This window comes from Sturnira hondurensis, unplaced genomic scaffold (genome assembly GCF_014824575.4).
Source record: "Sturnira hondurensis isolate 20B ecotype Veracruz unplaced genomic scaffold, ASM1482457v3 Scaffold0011875, whole genome shotgun sequence".
Lineage (NCBI taxonomy): Eukaryota > Metazoa > Chordata > Mammalia > Chiroptera > Phyllostomidae > Sturnira > Sturnira hondurensis.
In genome coordinates, this window is record NW_028084506.1 from 520,449 (window position 1) to 539,665 (window position 19,217).

General features: G+C 40.8%; 1 pseudogene; it reads left to right on the forward strand.

Moving 5' to 3' along the window:
• Positions 1-17,438: 17,438 nt before the first annotated feature.
• LOC118996851 (uncharacterized) lies at positions 17,439-17,597 on the forward strand (annotated as a pseudogene).
• Positions 17,598-19,217: the final 1,620 nt, after the last annotated feature.

Below are 19,217 nucleotides of genomic sequence, written 5' to 3' on the forward strand. Positions count from 1 at the left end.
CGGAAGAAAACGTCACCGTGACTGTTATTTATATTTTTGTTCTTAGTTTAGAAAAAAGCAGTTCATTACAGGCAAGATTTAATGGGCTTTGCTAACTGAGCTGTGACATTTAAAATGTGATCTTTATATCATTTTTATGTACTATCTCGCATGTAGAAAGCAACTTTCTAGTTTTCCGTTTTGAACAAAAGATTTGATCCATCATTGTAGGTATTTTGGCATGTGTCTTCCCTCTGCTTTGTTCTTAAAATCCACTTTTAGGGATTGCTATTGAACAAAGGTCATTTAGGTCTTATAAATATTATTGGAATAATCACTATCTCTGGTGTGAAATTATACCCTAGGGGCTGTTGAATCACGGGTCTCTTAAATCTGTGTAGGTGAGAGTGTAATGAAGAGTGTAGACTTGTTGAAATAGCACTCTACTGCAAAGGACATTTTGATTGGACATAGCTATTTTTATTTGTCACCCATAATAATCGGGAATGAAAACATTTAAAGGGAAGATAATAAATGGTAGTGAAAAGATTTAAGTAGTAAAGTTTGAATTCTCTCACGATGAGGCCTTTACCTCCTGTTTTATAGTAATGATTTAAAAAAGTTGTGTTTTTAAAGTGGATCCAGAAAATGAGTATATCCTGTTTAAAATACAGATGCCCTATTTGTAACCAATATTGTGGTTCTGACACCTAAAGCCATTTGTAAAAAATAAAAACAACTTAGCTTTTACAGTCAGTGAGAGGGGTTTTCAATTAGTTAATAAAATATTCTCATTAATATTTACTTCATGTTTTAAGTATGGTTTAATATTTAGCTATTAACATTTACTAATAGTGTATTAGCTAATAGTGTATTGATAGTTTACATTTCTAATGAAGCAATGCATATTTCTCTTTTCTGATGTTCCTGCTATGTGGAGGGAACTCCACTCACTATAAAATAAAACTTCTAGCTTCTTTCCGTTCTCTTATTCTCTTCTCCTGGGGAAGAAGAATGATTTAATCTGTTTGGGAGTTTGGGAGGAGAAATTGTGCACATGTAACTGGGCTCCTGCCTCCCCCTCTGCCTCAGGAGAGAAAGCTGCCCACAGGGAGTGGACACTCTCCTCGGCTTTTCCCTGTTGTCAAGACAGCCGTGGAGGGTGTAGTTTTGTCTTAGGAGGCTGGCGAGGGGCTCATTCTAGGGTTTAGTATGATGAAGTCTATTTTCCTTCAGATAACGATCCGTGTCCCTCCACCTAGGCCTTATCAGTTAAACACGGGACAGTCAGGCTCTCCTTCAGCTAACTCTCTGTCTCATTTCCCCATTGGTTCAGAACTCAGTGTGGAGGAGAGTTCAGTTATCAGACCGCCTCACAGACCCAGACATCTCTGCTCCAGGGGGCCGAATCTTAGGATGTTATCAAGAAGTGCAGCTTGTGAGAGGGACGATTGATTGAGGTTCTGGCTTGGCAGGTGCCTCTGGTGTTGGTGATTCTGTCTAAAAGCTGCACATGCTCAGTTTTCACTGTTGGTGAGTCACTGCAGCTTTGGGCACTGTTGTCCACAGGCAGGGGGCCGCTTTCATACAGGCAATTATGCTTCTCTAGAAGCAGAGGTGCAGGCACCAGCGTCTAAGCAGAGGTGTGGGCCTTCAGCAAATGTGTGGGGATCTTAGAGGGCAGATTGTGGAGGGTGCAGCAAGCATTGGGTGACAGCAGAGAGCCTTCCCCTACGGCCTTTAGCTGTGACGGAGCAGAACAATATTGCCCTTCGAAAATTGCTGCAAGCTGGTCTTCGCGTGGGCTTAGGGGCACTGGGGGAAATCCGCCTTTAACCGGCACAGCAGATTTAGGTAGGCAGTGAGATGACTACCCCAGTTTCTGTGCTGTTCCTGTGCGGTTTTGGCTGCCTTCCCAGACAAGAGAAGGAATGACTGATCTTCATGTGCCTTGTCCACAGCAAAAGGAGCCAGGCACAAAAGAATATATACTGTCTGATTCCATTTATATGATGTTCAAAAACCAGACATGACTAATTTATGATAATACAGACTATAAGAATATTTGGTTTCTTTAGTGGGCTCTCAACTGAACGGGGCTCCAAAGAGCCTTCTGGTGTGTTGGAAATGTTCTGTATCTTGATCTAGGTGTTGGTTACTCAGTGATGTACATAGATAAAAATGCACTGAAATTTGTACTTAAAAGTTGTGTACTTTATTTTATCTCAATTCTAAAAGCATTTATTTGGACATAGATGCACACAGAGGACTTCTCAATGCAAACAGTTTCGGAGCATGTTCCCAGTCTAAAGTGTTTCCCTTTGGTCCCTTAATTCCCATAAGATACACAGCCTGCCAGGTGGAACAGTCCTGTCAGATTCTGTAATACACTACTGTTTCCAAGTTTACTATTTATTTATTTATGATGCCTTCTTGGTCCCTCTCAGCTGCTCTGGAGAATCTCCAGGTAAAGGAAGATGACACTGACTGTCTTGAATGTTTGCTAGGCAACCGGGTCAGTCCAAGGTTAGTGCTCAAGGTGTCCCATCTTCCAGTAGGGCAGGTCCTCCACCCAGCCTGAGCTCTGTTCCTGAACCAGATATAAAATATATGTGCATCACACATTTCTGCACACATACAGCAGTTATCTCAATGAGAGGTTGGCAAACTTTTTCCACAGAGGAACAGATAGACAATATTTTATGCTTTGCTGGACATATGATCTTAATTATTGGTGAAAGTAGCCATAGAACATGTAGAAGCAAATGAGTGTGGCCGTGTTCCAATAAAATGTTACAAAATCAGGTGGTGGGCCCCATCAGGTGGCCAGCCCCTGGTTTAAACTAAGTAATCATCCTGAAAAGTTAACAAAAGTTTATTTCATTTTTTTTGTTTGTTTTCCCAGATAAGGAGATCGAGACATGGCGAGCTGCATGAGCTTCCCACTTACCCATGGAGTGGTAAGTAATTTCCAACTGGAGTTCAGATAAAGAATTATACTCATGCCATTGACATTTTACAGCTTAAAAATTTTTTTTTTAAAGATTTTATTTACTTATTTTTAGAGGGGAAGGAAAGGAGAGAGGGAGAAAAATATCAATGTATGGTTGCCTCTTGTGCGTCCCCTGCTGGGAACTGGCCTGCAACCCAGTTATGTGCCCTGACTGGGAATCGAACTGCGATCCTTTGGTTCACAGGCCCACACTCAATCCACTGAGCTACACCAGCCAGGGAGACATTTTACAGCTTTTTAAAAGTCCTGTGAGGTGGAGGGCTATGTCAGGTAGTGTTTAGCATGCAAAATGGTGCTCAATAAATATTTTCTCATTTTTATGTAACTTGGTCTTGAAACACCTTCCTGTTCAGGCTTCTTTATGAGATTATAACCAGGCAATAGGAAGTGTCGGCTGTAGATGAATAGAAAATCAGAAATGAAGTTTCAGATTCTAGTCTTTTCCAAGTAAGCTGTGACTCAAAGTCACTAACTGGATGAGGATTTGTGTGGGACTCACTCCAAGGTGTCTGAGTTTTAAGAGGATGCCTAGATAAGGCGACATTCCAATGTCCTTTTCAGGGGAGTCACATGGTATGCAGATGAAAGAACTAATTCAGAAGAGCCTCGCAGATTAAACTGTTTTGGTATCCTCACCTTGTTTATTAAGATGCCCATGTGACTGTAGCCATACTAAGTGACACGAAAGGTCCTGTCAATCACATCTCGTTCTTTTGAAGCCCATAACAGGCTAGAAAGAGTTTTTAGACCGAGAAATAAAATTAGTCATTCCTAAATACTGTTCTATCAAAGGATGGAAATACACATTTCCTTCTCCTCAGGCCTTCTGAGCTCTACCCAAGAGTTAGTAATACTCATTTGTTCCATATTTATAAAAAGCAATTGACGGGTCATTGTTTGACTTGTCACTTTATTGTGTTAGATTTTGGGGGACTGCATGTGACAATCCATAGTTACCACCTTGTTCTTCGGATGCCCCCTGTCTTTCAAGTGTGTGAAATGTAACTGAGGAAAAAGGAAGGAGAAAATGATGGGTTTTGTGGTGGTGGTGGTGGTGGTGGTATGTTATTTAATCTTGCTGTAAAAAATATTTCAAGGGGAAAGTATATTACCCTTCCACTTAAAAGAAATGCAATTGTATTTTTTTTCTTAATGCAGCTTGGCCAGTTTGGGTAAGCCAGTGCCACTGAGAAATTTCCATGGGGAAGTGAGACCCAGGGCAGTGGGGTGGCAAAGGGTGGTGAAAACCCTTTGCTTGGGGCCTTGTAGTTTTTACTTAGGGCCAGTACTATAAGAAAAATATTTCTTTTTAAAAAAAATACAATTTATTGATTATGTTATTTTAGTTGTCCCAACCCCCCCTTTATTCTCCTTCACCTTGCACACCCCCTCCCACTCACACTGTCCCCCTTTAGTTCATGTCCATGGGTTGTATATATAAGGTCTTTGGCTTCTGCATTTCCTATACTATTCTTATCCTTCCCCTGTCTGTTTTCTACCTACCATTTATGCTACTTATTCTCTGTACCTTTCCCCCCTCTTCCCCTTCTACTCCCCAACTGATAACCCTCCATGTGATCTCTGTTTCTGTGGTTCTGTTCCTGTTCTAGTTGTTTACTTAGTTTGTTTTTGTTTTTTAGGTTCAGTTTTTAATAGTTGTGAGTTTGTTGTCATTTTACTGTTCATAGTTTCTGATCATCTTTTTATTAGATAAGTGCCTTTAATATTTTATATAATAAGGGCTTGGTGATGATGAACTCCTTTAACTTGACCTTATCTGAGAAGCACTTTATCTGCCCTCCCATTCTGAATGATAGCTTTGCAGAATAGAGTAATCTTGGATGTGGGTCCTTGTCTTTCATTATTTGGAATACTTCTTTCCAGCCTCTTCTTGCCTGCAAGATTTCTTTTGAGAAGTCACCTGATAGCCTAATGAGAACTCCATTGTAGGTAACTATCTCCTTTCCTCTTGCTGCTTTTAAGATTCTCTCCTTATCTTTAATCTTGGCTGATGTAATTATGATGTGCCTTGGTGTGTTCTTCCTTAGGTCCAACCTCTTTGGGATTCTCTGGACTTCCTGGAAAGTCTATTTCCTTTGCCAGATTGGGGAAGTTCACCTTCATTATGTTTTCAATTTCTTGGTTTTCCTCTTCTTCTTCTGGCACCCCTATGATTCGGATGTTGGATGGAACGTTTCAAGATGTCCTGGAGGTTCCTAAGCCTCTCCTCATTTTTTTGAATTCTTGTTTCTTCATTCTGTTCTGGTTGAAATGTTTCTTTCTTCCTTTTGCTCCAAATGGTTGATTTGAGTCCTGATTTCCTTCCTGTCACTGTTGGTTCCCTGAAGATTTTTCTTTATTTCACATGATGCAACCTTCATTGCTGCCTGGGTATTTTTTTATGCTGCTGAAGTACCCAGTGAGTTCCTGGAGCATCCTGATAACCACTGTTTTGAACGCTCATCTAATAGATTGGCTCTTTGCCCCTCACTTTTATTTTTTTCTGGAGCTTTGACATTTTTTTTTTTTATTTGGGCCATATATATATATATATTGTCTGTGTGCCTGGTATGTAGTAAGGGGTGGAGCCTTAGGTGTTCACCAGGGTGGGGCAACCCACGTTGCTTCATTGTGATGCTGTATGTGAGGGAGGGGTGCAAGACAGATATTTCTTACTTGAATATTCTAAAGCCATCTTGCTAGAAACAAACTCAATATCTTTGTTCTTTTCCAAACTGTTCTCTATCTGAGGACTTCTTCCCATGTACAAATATGATCTTGTCATTTGGGTACTTTAAATATCCCTCAGGTATTCCTCATTGCCTAGAGGAAAATGGAGACCCTCCTTAACTTAGATTAGAACATAGTCCTCTCATGATCTGTCTCTCCCTTCAGTATAAAAAATGGGCTATTTGCACAGGCACCTTGAACTGCACCCATTCCAAATGGACTCTAGCTCTATAGGCCAAGCTATTTCTGTGCTCAGTGCTTTGCATATGCTGTGCCTTCTCCTTAGAATGTCCTTTCTCTGGTTGTCTCCCTCACTCAGCACCCGCTCTGTTTAGATATCACCACCTTTGGAAAGCTCTTTGACTTCTTAGCCAGAGATTGGCTAAGATTTCCCCCCAGTATGTAAGCATGGCTGCAAAGGACAATTTTTTTTCTGAGCATCAGCCTCTTCCTTTATACTTAGTGCTCTCAACAAGGTCTGTTCACTTTTGTGTCCTTGGGGCCTGGCACAGTGTAGAGTTTGATAAGTGTGTGTTAGAGAGAATGAATATTCTATATAAGAGAAGGTAATTGTAGATCTCCAGTATTCTGTTTTATAATATTAATATTATAAACAGGAGTTTTCATTTTTTCTCATGATTTTAGTTTCACTTTTAAAATTTTTAATTTTTTATTGTGGTGTAATTGATATATAACATTTATTAGTTTCAGGTGTACAACAAAATGATTTGCTATTTGTGTAGTTATGAAATAAATTTTAAAACCTGTGTCATCAAACTCTGTCTTTAGATTTAAAATGCTGTTGCATCTGACACTTTCAAAGAGGGAGTCTGCTCAGAACGCAGGTGAGCTACAGTAGGCCAAGTATGCTAAGTATACAACAGACTTTCTAATTTTACACCTAAGACAAGGAAACGCAGTCACTAAAAAATAAAAACATGTATGTAGGACTTACGTACTCATGCTTGGTCAAGCTGTTTGCTATCGCTTTCAAGATCATAATATGGTTCCAAGTCTGAAAAATGATATAATTTGATAGAAGTGTAGTAGTTCAAACAAAGGCATTTACACAATAAGAAAAGAAATAATCACCACAGTAAGTCCAATTACTATATGTTGCAGAATTTATTACAAAATTTTTTTTCTTGTGATGAGAACTTTTAAAACCTGTTCTCCTAGCAACGTTCAAATCTGCAGAACAGTATTATTAACTATAGCCACCAGGCTGTACATGACCTACTTACTGTATAACCGAAAGTTTTTACACTTGACCCCCTTTGCCATTTTGCCCACCCCCACTCCTGAGCTCTGGCAGCTGCCAGTGTGCAAATAGGAGTTTTTAGAGGGCACAGAGTAAGTCTCACTTATCCTGTATCTCTTATGCTAACATAGTGCCTGGTGCTAACACTTAATAAATAATTGGTGGATGAATGGAGGAGTGAGTGTTTAAGTGGATGATGAAGTACGACAATGCAGTGGGTGCCAGGGCTCAACCTCCATCCATTTCTATCCGACAGGAGAAATGGAGGGAGCTGTGGGCAGTGCCAAAGGCGCAGGGCTCCTCTCTGTTTGGAAGAACGTCCGATGAGATGGCAAAGGGCCTCATAGTCACTGCTCAGAAGCTGACCTGGGCTAGTGTAGTAAGCTATGCACTCACGAAGTCCTTAGTTCATTCGTGTATTGATTTGACAAATATTTATTGGACAATGATTCCTAATTGGAAACTGGCAAGACCAGATGTGTTTCAATATTTAGATTTTTTTCAGATTTTAGAATGGTAATATTTCATATAGTATATAAAATGGTCTAGAGCAAGCACTAGGTAGGTAATAAAGCACATTAGTATTTCTGTAGAAAAAATATGCTTACAATTACAATACACAATGAAATAAATGAAAACTATAAATAGGCTTATGCAAGTTAAGGTCAGGTTTTGACTTCAAATGAGTTTGGGTCAGGGCAGGTCTTGGTGCCAACTGTGTTATGAAAAACTTTCTGCTTTCAGAGCTTTCGGGGTTTTGGAATGGTGGATAAGGGGTGGTAGAGCTGTTATAATGTTTCCCTGAAAGAACTTTGCTTCCGGAAGAGGAAACTTAGAACAGTAGCCAACAAATGTGTACTGTGATGGTGATTCCCAATACGGTTTTGCTGAGCAGAAGTCACTTCAAAGGGTGTTATTAAAATCTGAAGGGAAATGAATTTAAATGTACTTTTCATTAAGAGATAAATCTTGATATCACCTGTATTATTCCTAGCCAATGGCACAGTAGACCTAGTAAGTGGAGTAGAGGTTTTCTAATCCCGAGACAGCTGTTACTTGCAATCTTTACTGTGGGGAGAACTGGTGAGGGGCAGGGCGAGGGGCAGCAGTAGAGGGGCCGAAGGAAGCAGCTAAAATTAGAGGTTGTTCTGGTCCACGGTCTGGTAATAAAATCTGTACCGTATCTGTAAATGTTCCTGAATTGTTACTTTTTCCTGTTGTTTAACACTGGACTTTCCCCCACCTGGGCAGGATACATTTCTTTGCAACAGCAACAATAACAAAAAGTAGATGTAAGGAACAGCTGCTGTGTCCAGAGTGGAGAACAGTATTCTCTAAGGAAAGTTTAAGCCTCATTCCTCAGCTCCAGGTGGTGCGTAGAGTTACAGCACTGGGTGAAACCCTCATTAAAACAGTTAAGAAAAATGTGTGATATTTCCTTCACTTGTTTGGCTTGCAAGTGTCTTTAAACTGTTCGCACCTAGTCTCCAATTTCCTTGGATTTGCGGGAGAAATTAAGATTCTGTAGTTGAGCTACTTTTACAAGGAGCTTCTTCAGACCCTAGACCCTTCAAGACGTCCTGTCAAAAGTTTGAAATACTTGTAAATCTCGTGTGCTTATACGAGTTGGGATTATGTGGCAATCCGCGGGTGCGGAGTTCATCGAGTGCCAGCAGTTTCTGCCTCCTGTTTCGCTCCTGATTTTCGGGGTCGGCTTGGAGGATGTCAGAACTTTTACTGAGGCAGACTGTCTTCTTGTACCTCCTGCAGAGCATTGTCAGTCTTTCCTCTGAGCCTGCTCAAAAGACCAGACTTGGCTGGTTCTCATTGTTTGTGTTTATTTGGGTTTAACCACGACAAGGAGACGAGAAGGCCTTTTCCCCACTACTCTTACTTGTAGAAGAGACAACAGGGAAGAGAGATGCTACCATCTTTGTCTGAACAGTCAGACAGTTAAGAATGTATAGTATACACTTCTTTCCCCTTTAGGCTCTTCCCTCCACTTCATTTGCTATAGTGGTACTGAGAATAATTTTAAAAGGAAACAGAGGATGACCTGTGTTCATAGTGTTCCTAGTGCCAGGGCAGAGGGTGTGTATAGAAAGGGAATTTGTACAATGTAAGCATTGGATTAAATAAGTGATGAGGCACTTCCCTCTCATAGAAATGGATTTCAGGGATCAAAGTAGGTGGGAGGTTGACTTCCACAGGGCTGGGCGATCTTGACAGAATTAATGGCATTCATCTATGTGTGAGGCTGGCTCCTGAGGAGAGCATGACTCTGTGGGGCCCCAGCAGAAGCCAGGAGCAGAAAGCATCATTGTGTTGGAAACAAACTCATGCTCTTTCATAGAAGGTATCAGTTATTTTTGCACTGTTACTAACATTGAAATACCATGCTTTGCACAATTATTAAAATCAAAATCAAATTGAGATTTTAGAAAAAGGACTTTTGGGAGTAATCATACAGCATTTATTGAGCACATACAAATGTAGGTACTGAGCTAGGCAACTTACATAGATAGATTCTTTAATGTCATCCTCACAACACCTCTGTGAGATAGGTACCATTAATCCCATTTGACAGCTGAGGCCACTGAGGCCTGGAGAAGTTCAGGAGCTTGTACAAGGTTACATGGCTGCTAAGTGGTGAGCAGGCAAGCTGGCTGCAGAGCCCCACAGTCAGCCCTGCAGTATGTGTGGTGGAGGACAGTACTGAATTGTAGGCTTTTACCTTGTCATGTACAAGCTGAAGACAGATGGCAGAGAGTGAGGTTGGCGGTGGCTGGAAGAGAGAGGACTTTAGTCTTTCGACATTTAGTCTGGGAGGATAGTCTCTGTGTTCTTAGTCTGTGTAAAAAACAATGAAAATAAAATACTCAGATCAGCGATAACCAAAATTTTAAAGAACCCTGAAGAGTCGAAAGAGAAGCAGAGGGAATGATGACCTTTCCTTTAGGGTTTGAAGGTCACTGCAGGCCGAGCTACCTGTTTTTGAGAAAAAGCAGAAAGCTGGGGCAGGGCCTGGAGCCTGTAACATAACAAATTTGTCCTTGTTTTCTTTCGACATCTTAACAAGTCTGAGAATGTAAGTAATTGAACAGGACAAACAAGATTCAGGGCCAAGTGGAGAATAGAAGGTGCAAGTGAAGGTGTTAGGGCAGAGGTGAGAGCTGAGGCCTTCCCAGGAAAGAGGTCTGGGGGGTTGTTAACCGTCCCTTTTGATATAGACAGTGGTGCTTTTTCCATTTTATATAAAGTGCTATGATGCTGTAGCTTCAATTGTCTCTTTCAGATAAAATTGCTGCTGTAAGCCCTTTAGAAATAAAAATTCTGCTTCAGACATGGGTTAAAGAAGTTCTGGGAAACTGAGGACTTGTAGAAACTCAGTAGAACTGGTTTTACGAAAGCAGCTGGTCAACCTGAACTGGACCCTCTTCTGTGACCAGAAGTGGGAGAAGGCTCTGCTCTGGGTGGAGGAACTGGTGGGGGATGGCTGGGAAGGAAACCAAGTTACTGTCCTGATTCTGCCGAAAACCAACAAAAAGAAATAGCACAATGAAACCAGTTCCTTGGTTTCCATTCTTTCCAAGTTTTATGCATTTCACAAATGCAGTCCATTCAGGGATTTCTCCTACAATTTTTATAATTTAAGACTGAAACACTTTTTTAGTAGGAGTCAGTGTATAGCTGATAGGCACTTAGCTGTTACACATGTCCTACCAGGAAGTCAGCATCACTCAGTGACAGACACTGAAGCAATAGTGAGCAAACATTTTGGTGGCTTTTGGCACAGTTGAAAAGGCATGAACTTTAGATTAACAGCCTTGAGCTTGAATCCTGGGTCTACAAGTGAATACTGCCGGGTCTTTAGTCACTTCCCAAATCTCTCAGAGGCTCCCTTCCCTTATTTCCTAAATGGACATACAGTCTACCTTGGGCAATTGTGGTGAAGGTGAAATGAGATGAATAGAAGTTCAATTAACAGTAGGTATTGTTATCAGTGAGCAGATCTCTGACAGAAGCATTATTTATATTCAATAAATTCAATTCAATAAATTGAAGCTCTCTGCCTGGAGCTAGCAAAAGGCAACAGGGATGGATATTCTAAAAATCATTCGTATTGGGCCCTGGCTGGTGTAGCTCAGTGGATTGAGCACAGGCCTGCAAACCAGAGGTTCATGGTTCGATTCCCAGTCAGGGCACATGCCTGGGTTGCAGGCCAACTCCCAGCAGGGGACGCACGAAAGGCGACCATACATTGATATGTCTCTCCCTCTCTTCTTCCCCTCTAAAGAGAAATAAATAAATAAAATATTTAAAAAAACACATTTATTTAAAAAAATCATTTGTATTGGATGCAGGATGCATTGCACATCTTCCCTTGAGCCTAATTACCTTGCCAATTACCTGCCACTCTGGCTAATATTGGAATTAGCTTCTTTTTCTCAGCAATCTCTGGTGGCTTGTTTGGTAGAGATGATGGCCCAGAAGCTTTCTAAGGAGTTTGGGAATAAACGTGTCCAAGGAATTTAGCTTCAGTGGGAGTGAGCGACATCCCTACCCACTCTCCCCTGCAATTGGTGGTCTATAAAGGAGAAATCCCTTTGGAACTTTTTTTCCTTAGGTGTGCATTGCTTAGTTTTAGTCTTTCCCTCACTTCTCATGTGCTCTGCATTCTTAGTAGGGCAAAAATAAGCTTTCTTTCCCTGACTGCTCACAAATTTCAATATGATTGTGTCTTTGATGTTACATAGCATATTGTATGCCTCCCATAGGCACCAGGAGATTCATTTTCTCCAATTGCACTTTATCTCTTCTGTAACATCCAGAAGGAAAATAAAACCACAGCAGAGCGTTCTCATAGATCAGGCTCATCTATCTCAGAGATCCTTTTTACATCTTCCCTTTCGCTTTGTGCCAGTGTGACCTCTGACCTCAGTTGTGTGGTCCTCAGGGTTTCAATCATCATCGTCCTAACCAAGCTAGGACACTTGCAGTGCTTTAGGTATTAAAGGTGCCTAGTTTATTTTCATTTTCATTGGAAGAAACACTAGCTACATAATTCCCTTTAATAATAATTAGCGAGCAAACAGAGAACACTGCCTTGACCCTCCATGCTTGCTTCTGACCTGGTAATACTGGTGTACACTTGAGACACCCTGTAAATCACAGTGATTACCATAGACCAAGCTTTCCTCTATCACTGTATTGTTAAGCAGGTGCACCCAAAATAAATTGGTTTTAGGTTTGTATTAGCTCTTTGAGCCCAGGTTGAATAAGGATTTACACAAAAATGGCAAGGGATCACCATCTGACAGAGCAGATCATTGGCTTGTGTGAATGTGAATACAAACAGTTACCACGAGTGGTAGCTTATCTTAAACTGAAGGAAGCCAGGAGACCTTGCATTGCCATCCGTCTGTGACCAGATATGGTGTTCTTTCTCAAGCATCATCCTAAGGAGAGCCTTGTGGAGAAAAATGCACTGGTTGAGTCACTGGTTTGATGATTCTTGCTTTTTGAAATTTTATTAAAAAACTTAATCTATATTATATTAAATAAATCCTCACTATGAAGTAGATATAATCTCCATTTACATAGATGAAGAAATGGAGGCTCAGACTCAATAAACTATCCAATGTCACACAGCAAATCATTGGCGTAACCATGATTGGAGTTCTGATTAGTTTGACAATGAAGCCCATTGTCTTTCTTCTGGGACATGTTATCTGGTGTGAAGTTTAGGGAGAATTTTAAATTTATAAGTTATTGTGACCATCATCAAAACTTACAATTTCCTATGTGAAACAAGTCATACAAATAAATTATAAAGAGAAGAGGTCGAGTAAGTTTAGCTGCACAAAAATAACAACTCGTTTAGACTATATCGTTTACTTGGCAAGCTATCCTCTCTTGCCACACAATGTGGTTTGTACTGGAGAGCAGAGATCAGGAGAACTTCGGCCTGGGGCCACACCTCGCTGTGCTCATTTATTTCCATACCACCCATGGCTCTCTCTGGTTATAGAGGCAGAGGTGAGCAGTTGCGACCGAGGTGATTACATGGCTCATTGAACTGGAAGTATTTATCGTCTGGTCCTTTACAGAAAAAGTTTACCAGTCTCTGCTGAAGAGCATAAAAATGAACAAATATATAGCAGAACAAGCCATTTGCTATAATGAATATGTCTTAGTTTAGCCTTTTATACAAATAAAATCTCTTAGTTCTTACAAAAGACATCCTATTTCTATTATACATTATTTAACTTATAAATAAATATATATTTTAAGACCTAAGATTTCGGCAAAAACATATAGGTTCTGGATCGACTCATTTATTGCCATTTTAAGTTGTTAGCTTTGTTGAAAAGTTAAAATCCCCAAACAAATATACAACAAAGCCCTTTAGCATACCCCACTCAAAACATGTCTAGTTTTGACAAAACTAACAGCCAACACAAAATGAATGAAGATATTAATGCTGATAGTTGGAGTTCACATCTAGCCATTTGATACATGGGAAAATATTTTAATACTTAATAATTGTATGAACTCTTGACTCTTTGTAAACAATGCCCCTAATTACCCAAAGGCTTTTCATTCTTCAGTCTGGTGGCTGGTTTTCAAATTTCTTGTAATGATTAGCTTGAGTGGAAAAACAGGAAATAAGGCAACAGTGTGATAGAGGACGGGAACTCCAGGGAGCCTGGAGTTCTAATCTTGGCTGTGCAGTTTACTGGCTAAACCAGACATTTCATCTCTCTAAAGCCCTCATTTTCCATAACCTGAACTTGGAGACGTACAGCTTGTGTAGTGGGAAAGGCCTTCACACTTTATTCCTACCTACCTTCCCTCTGAGAAACCTATTATGCCTCCCCATACCTTTGGAATTCTTAGCAACAGAATTAACCCAGTTGAATTATTAATTTCAGCATCTATTTAGAGAATGTTTTAAAAGCATATCAGCCTCTTCCTGGCTTTGGAGTGAGGCATCCTAAGAGGTTTGTTGGAGTAAACCAGAAAAGAGGGAAGCCAAAGGGTGTTAAGAACTAAAATATCCATCATGCCAAAATCTGCTGTTTCCTGTAAGCCTGGTCAGGGAAGAGAAGTGGGAAGAGAATCTTCAGTCTGATCCACAGAAGTTCAAAACTCTCCTTTCCCAGAAGTATCTGCTTAACTTAGATGACCAGCCAGGCCCAGCCTGAGTGTCAAAATCAGCCAACATGGCCCGAATCAAACTTCAGCCAGATTTGGCCGGTTGCCCTGAGGCCCATGGCCTTTACCTATAGCTGTCTGTTCCTCAGAGAGTCTGGACACTTAGTTACCTGGAGTCTGGGGGTACCTAGCTTGAGAGCCCCCACCCGCTTTTAAGTGTGTAGTCACCGTTTTTTCTCTATAGTGTCAAGTTGGGCTCTCAGCTTCCCTTTAGGGTTGGTTCTTAAACCTCAGGCACAAGGGAAACCTGGCTCATTTGGCTGCTCCCTGTGGAGTGTTCTGGTTTTTCAGTTCTCCCTCAGGACAATTCCTCCTGAGTCAGGGATAGGACAGTCTCTTCTCCAAGGGGATTATTTTATTTTATTTTTATTTAGTTCTTGTTCAAGTACAGTTTTCTGTCTTGTATTCCCAGCCCTGCCCCCCTCCCCCGTGCTCCCCACCTCCCTCCCATTTCTGCCCCCCACCTTAGTTATTGCCCATGTGTCCTTTATACTTGTTCATGTGAGTCCATCCCCTCTTCTCCTGTGATTCTCTCCCCTCTCCCCTCTGGACCCTGTCAGCCTGTTCCGTAATTGAGTGTCTTTGGTCATATTTTGCTTGCTTGTTTGTTTTGTTTAGATCCCTGTTAACGGTGATATCATATGGTATTTGTCTTTCACCGCCTGGCTTATTTCACTTAGCATAATGCTTTCCAGTTCCATCCATGATGTTGCAAAGGGTAGTAGTTCCTTCTTCCTTTCTGCAGCATAGAATTCCATTGTGTAAATGTACCATAGTTTTTTGATCCAGTCATTTACCAATGGGCCTCTAGGTTGCTTCCAACTCTTGACTATTGTAAATTGTGCTGCTATGAACATTGGGGTGCATAGGTTCTTTTGGATTGGTGTTTCAGGGTTCTTAGGATATACTCCTAACAATGGAATTGCTGGGTCAAAAGGCACGTTCATTTTTAGTTTTCTTAGAAAATTCCATACTGTTTTCCATAGTGGTTGTACCAGTCTGCAATCCCACCAACAGTGAACTAGGGTCCCCTTTTCCCCACAACCTCTCCAACACTTGTTTGTTTCTTTGTTTATGGTAGCCATTCTGACTGGTATAAAGTGGTATCTCATTGTGGTTTTAATTTGCATCTCTCTGATAGCTAGTGATATCGAGCATCTTTTCATGTGTCTCTGGATCCTCTGTATGTCCTTCTTGGTGAAATGTCTGTTCAAGTCCTTTGCCCATTTTTTAATTGGGTTGGTCGTCTTCTTTGAGTGGAGTCGTGTGAGTTCTTTGTATATTTTGGAGATTAAACCTTTGTCTGAGGTATCATTGGAAAGTATGTTTTCCCAAACAGTTGCTTCTCTTTTTATCTTGATACTGTTTTCCTTAGCTATGCAGAAGCTTTTAAGTTTGATGAGATCCCATTTGTTTATTCTTTCCTTTATGTCCTTTGCTCTAGGGACATCTAGGGACATATCAGTAAAAATGTTGCTGCGTGGAATATCTGAGATTTTCCTGCCAATGCTCTCCTCTAGGGCTTTAATGGTTTCCTGGCTTATATTTAAGTCTTTTATCCACCTTGAATTTATTTTGGTGTATGGTGTAAGTTGGTGCTCGAGTTTCATTTTTTTGCATGTAGCTGTCCAGTTCTCCCAACACCATTTGTTGAAGAGGCTATCTTTACTCCATTTTATGTTACTGCCCCCTTTGTCGAATTTTAATTTACTGTAGAGATTTGGGTTTATTTCTGGGCTCTCTGTTCTATTCCATTGGTCTATGTGCCTGTTTTTATGCCAGTACCAGGCTGTTTTGATTACAGTGGCCTTGTAATACAGTTTGATATCAGGTATTGTGATCCCTCCTACTTTGTTCTTCTTTCTCAAAATTGCGGCTGCTATTTGGGGTCTTTTATGGTTCCATATAAATTTTTGAAGTGTTTGTTCTATGTCTCTGAAATATGTCATTGGTACTTTAATAGGTATTGCATTGAATCTATAAATTGCTTTGGGTAGTATGGACATTTTGATGATGTTAATTCTTCCAGTCCATGAACACGGTATATGGTTCCATCCAAGGGGATTATTTGAGAGTTGCTGGTTTAATTTTTTTTAAATCTTGTATGTCTTTTACTTTACTGACTGTTTATATTACCTGTTGCTGACAGAGGTGTATAAAGTTCTGTGAGACTGTAGGGTTGTCAGTTTTTCTTTGTAATTCTGTCAATGTTTGTTCTGAAAAATTTGAAGCTATGTTTTAGGTGCATATAGGTTTGGGACTGTTTTATCTCCTTGGTGTTTTCCTTGTTATTATTGTTATTAATCTTTCTGACTAATTTTTCCCCAATATTCAATATTGTGTAGCATTTGCCTGGTATATCTAGTCCCCCCCCCCCCAAGATTTAATTCACTCTATTTTGCTGGAATAAAAACACACTGTGGTGGCCCCAGCAGAATCTAAGGGCTCTGCCCTGACACCAGGCGTGCATCTTCAAAGTGACCATGGAATTCCTGATCAGGAGACTGAGTGCTGTCTCTTCCCAGGTGACAGTGAGGAAGTTGGGCTGTACCTTGGAGATGGCATTAAGTACGGCTTTAGCCAAGTCCCCCAGGGTGGCAGCAGAACAGCATTGATTAGCAGCCTGCTGGGAGGCAAGGCAGAGAAATCGCCACCAAGGAAGGAGGGATCAGATGCACAGGCGCAGAGCGACAATGCCCAGCCACCTTGCCAGGAGAGAATAAGGCTTGCTGATTTGTTCCCTAAGTAGTCTTCCTGCAGCTAATGAATGCTTGCCCAGATGTTGGCGCCCATGAAGGAAACTGCCACTTCCTCTGTGCATTTGACATCTAGATCAATGGGTCATTATGATACCCACTAACCAATGATACCTTAGAACTGATATGCTGGTCTCCCCATTTTTTGTCTCTGAATGGGTGCCATCTTGAGTACCTTATCCTCAAGACATGGCCCCAAGAAGTCAAGAAAGGAAGAAGTCAAGGAAGGAAGTGAGAAAGGTCTCCTCCAAGAACTTCACCGTCATATCCTTGACCATGTGGCTCAGCTCAGCATCCAAGACCAGTTCCTGTTGCTCTCCTGTCCTCTTTGCCTGTCCTGAGCATCGTCTCAGTCTTCAGCCTTTGGTGATGGTTTGGAGAAGCCATAGTGTACCTTTCCTACTAATTTCTTCAAGTTTGTCTGAGCCGCTTAACCTCTCCATTAATGTCAGTGATTATATCTTTATAAAGTAAGCATTACGTGCTGCCTTTGAGCCCCCACTGTGCCTGCGTGTGGTGCTAGGAGTCAGGCTGCAACGCCAGAGCAGGAGATTGGGTGTAGCTGGGGCCGACTGAGATTGGGTGTAGCTGGGGCCGACTGCTCCTCGGCTGGTGGCCTTTTTAACTGCAAGTGACATGGTGGCACCGCACTGCGGGGTGGGGGTGGGGGTATAAAGTAAGCATTAGATAAATATTAGCTATTATTATCTTTCCTGTAATAATCTCTAACATACTGATTGTATAGTATCTCAGTTTGTTCTGCTGTCTTGGGTTCTTGGAGGTATTAATTTTCTTGTGGTCACATCTGTTGACTCTCCTTTAGGATAGATTGCTTCTTTGTGAGGTTTGCAGTTTTTATATATTTGGCTCATTTTTAGCTAGGTTTATTTTTAATGAACTCAGATGCATTGAGTTTATTGAGCAGTTTGTGGTTTGCTTCTGTTCGTTTTGCTCCAGTTATCACCCGTCTGAGGTAAACTTTTACATTAATTTCTGAATTGTGGAATCTAGACCTGTCCATTGTGAAGCCTGCATTTTTTCAGGACACTGTTTGTACTTTTGGGGGGTCCTTTTTATACACATACATATATATGTATACCTATTCAGGTAATTATAATTTACTCACTATTCAAAATTTTGCAGGATTTGGAATCCTTTTTTCTTAATGTACGCATGGTAAATTCTTGTTTGCAGCCAGTTGTTCAGTATTTGACCTTTCCTCACAACACAAACAAACAAAATCTAACACACTCCCAAACTTCAGGGAGATCTCTTTTATTTTATTTATACCGTGGATGCTAATGAATTGGCCAAGGAGCTATGATTGAAAAATCAGATGGAAACAAAACAAACTGATGCTGTAGGCCAGGTATACACGATAACCTAGGGGCTTTGTTGCGGAGGCATTGAGCTGAGCCTTGTATTCGTAAACAATGCAAAGAGAGTCACATTTTCATTTGTATTTGGAGCTTTGAGGTAGTGAGAATAGTATAAAATGGTACATTTACTGAAAATACCTAGCATTGAGATTGATGTAGAATTTTTTTATTCTTGTCAGTACTTAGGTGGTATTTCTTAGCCTTTCTTGGGGACAGAAAAATGAACTTACATACAAAGATTTCTATGAATTTTCAGGGGGTCCACAGACCTCTCACAACCTATGCAAAGATACAAGGTTAAGAATCTAAATTAGGTGGTACTTGGGCTAGACTTAAAATAAATTCATCATAATTGAGCACCCTTTTTAGGGTTTCTGAGGGGCTTCTAGGGAGGCATCTATCATTTCCAGTCTATCGATAATTTGACCAATTTAAAAATATGTAGTCTTAAGAAATCCTCTGTATCACAAATAGAGGTCATGTTGGGGATATGGATTAGTAAAGAGCCCAACTGAACCCCAGGATTAGGCTGATTTATGCACCTGAACCCTGGTAGTCCAAGCCAGGGCTGATGTTTCTATCTGGATAACTAACTACTAACTACTAAGTCAGGAAAGTACTAATAAATAGGAAGATTAGAAGGGTATATTTCCCCTCAGAGAACATTGGACGTTGAACTAAGCTATAGCTTAAGATATATTTTCCAAATTTTACCAACAGCAGAGAAAGTAAGGGGTGGAGAGAGGCTGAGGGAAAATCCCTCCCATGGAGACCAGGAGAGGGCACAATTCTTCCCCTCAGCAGTTCTGATTATAGATGATGGGTGCTTACTTGCATGTAAGAGGGACTAGCCAGCTTAAAAATTCGCTTTGAAAAAACCC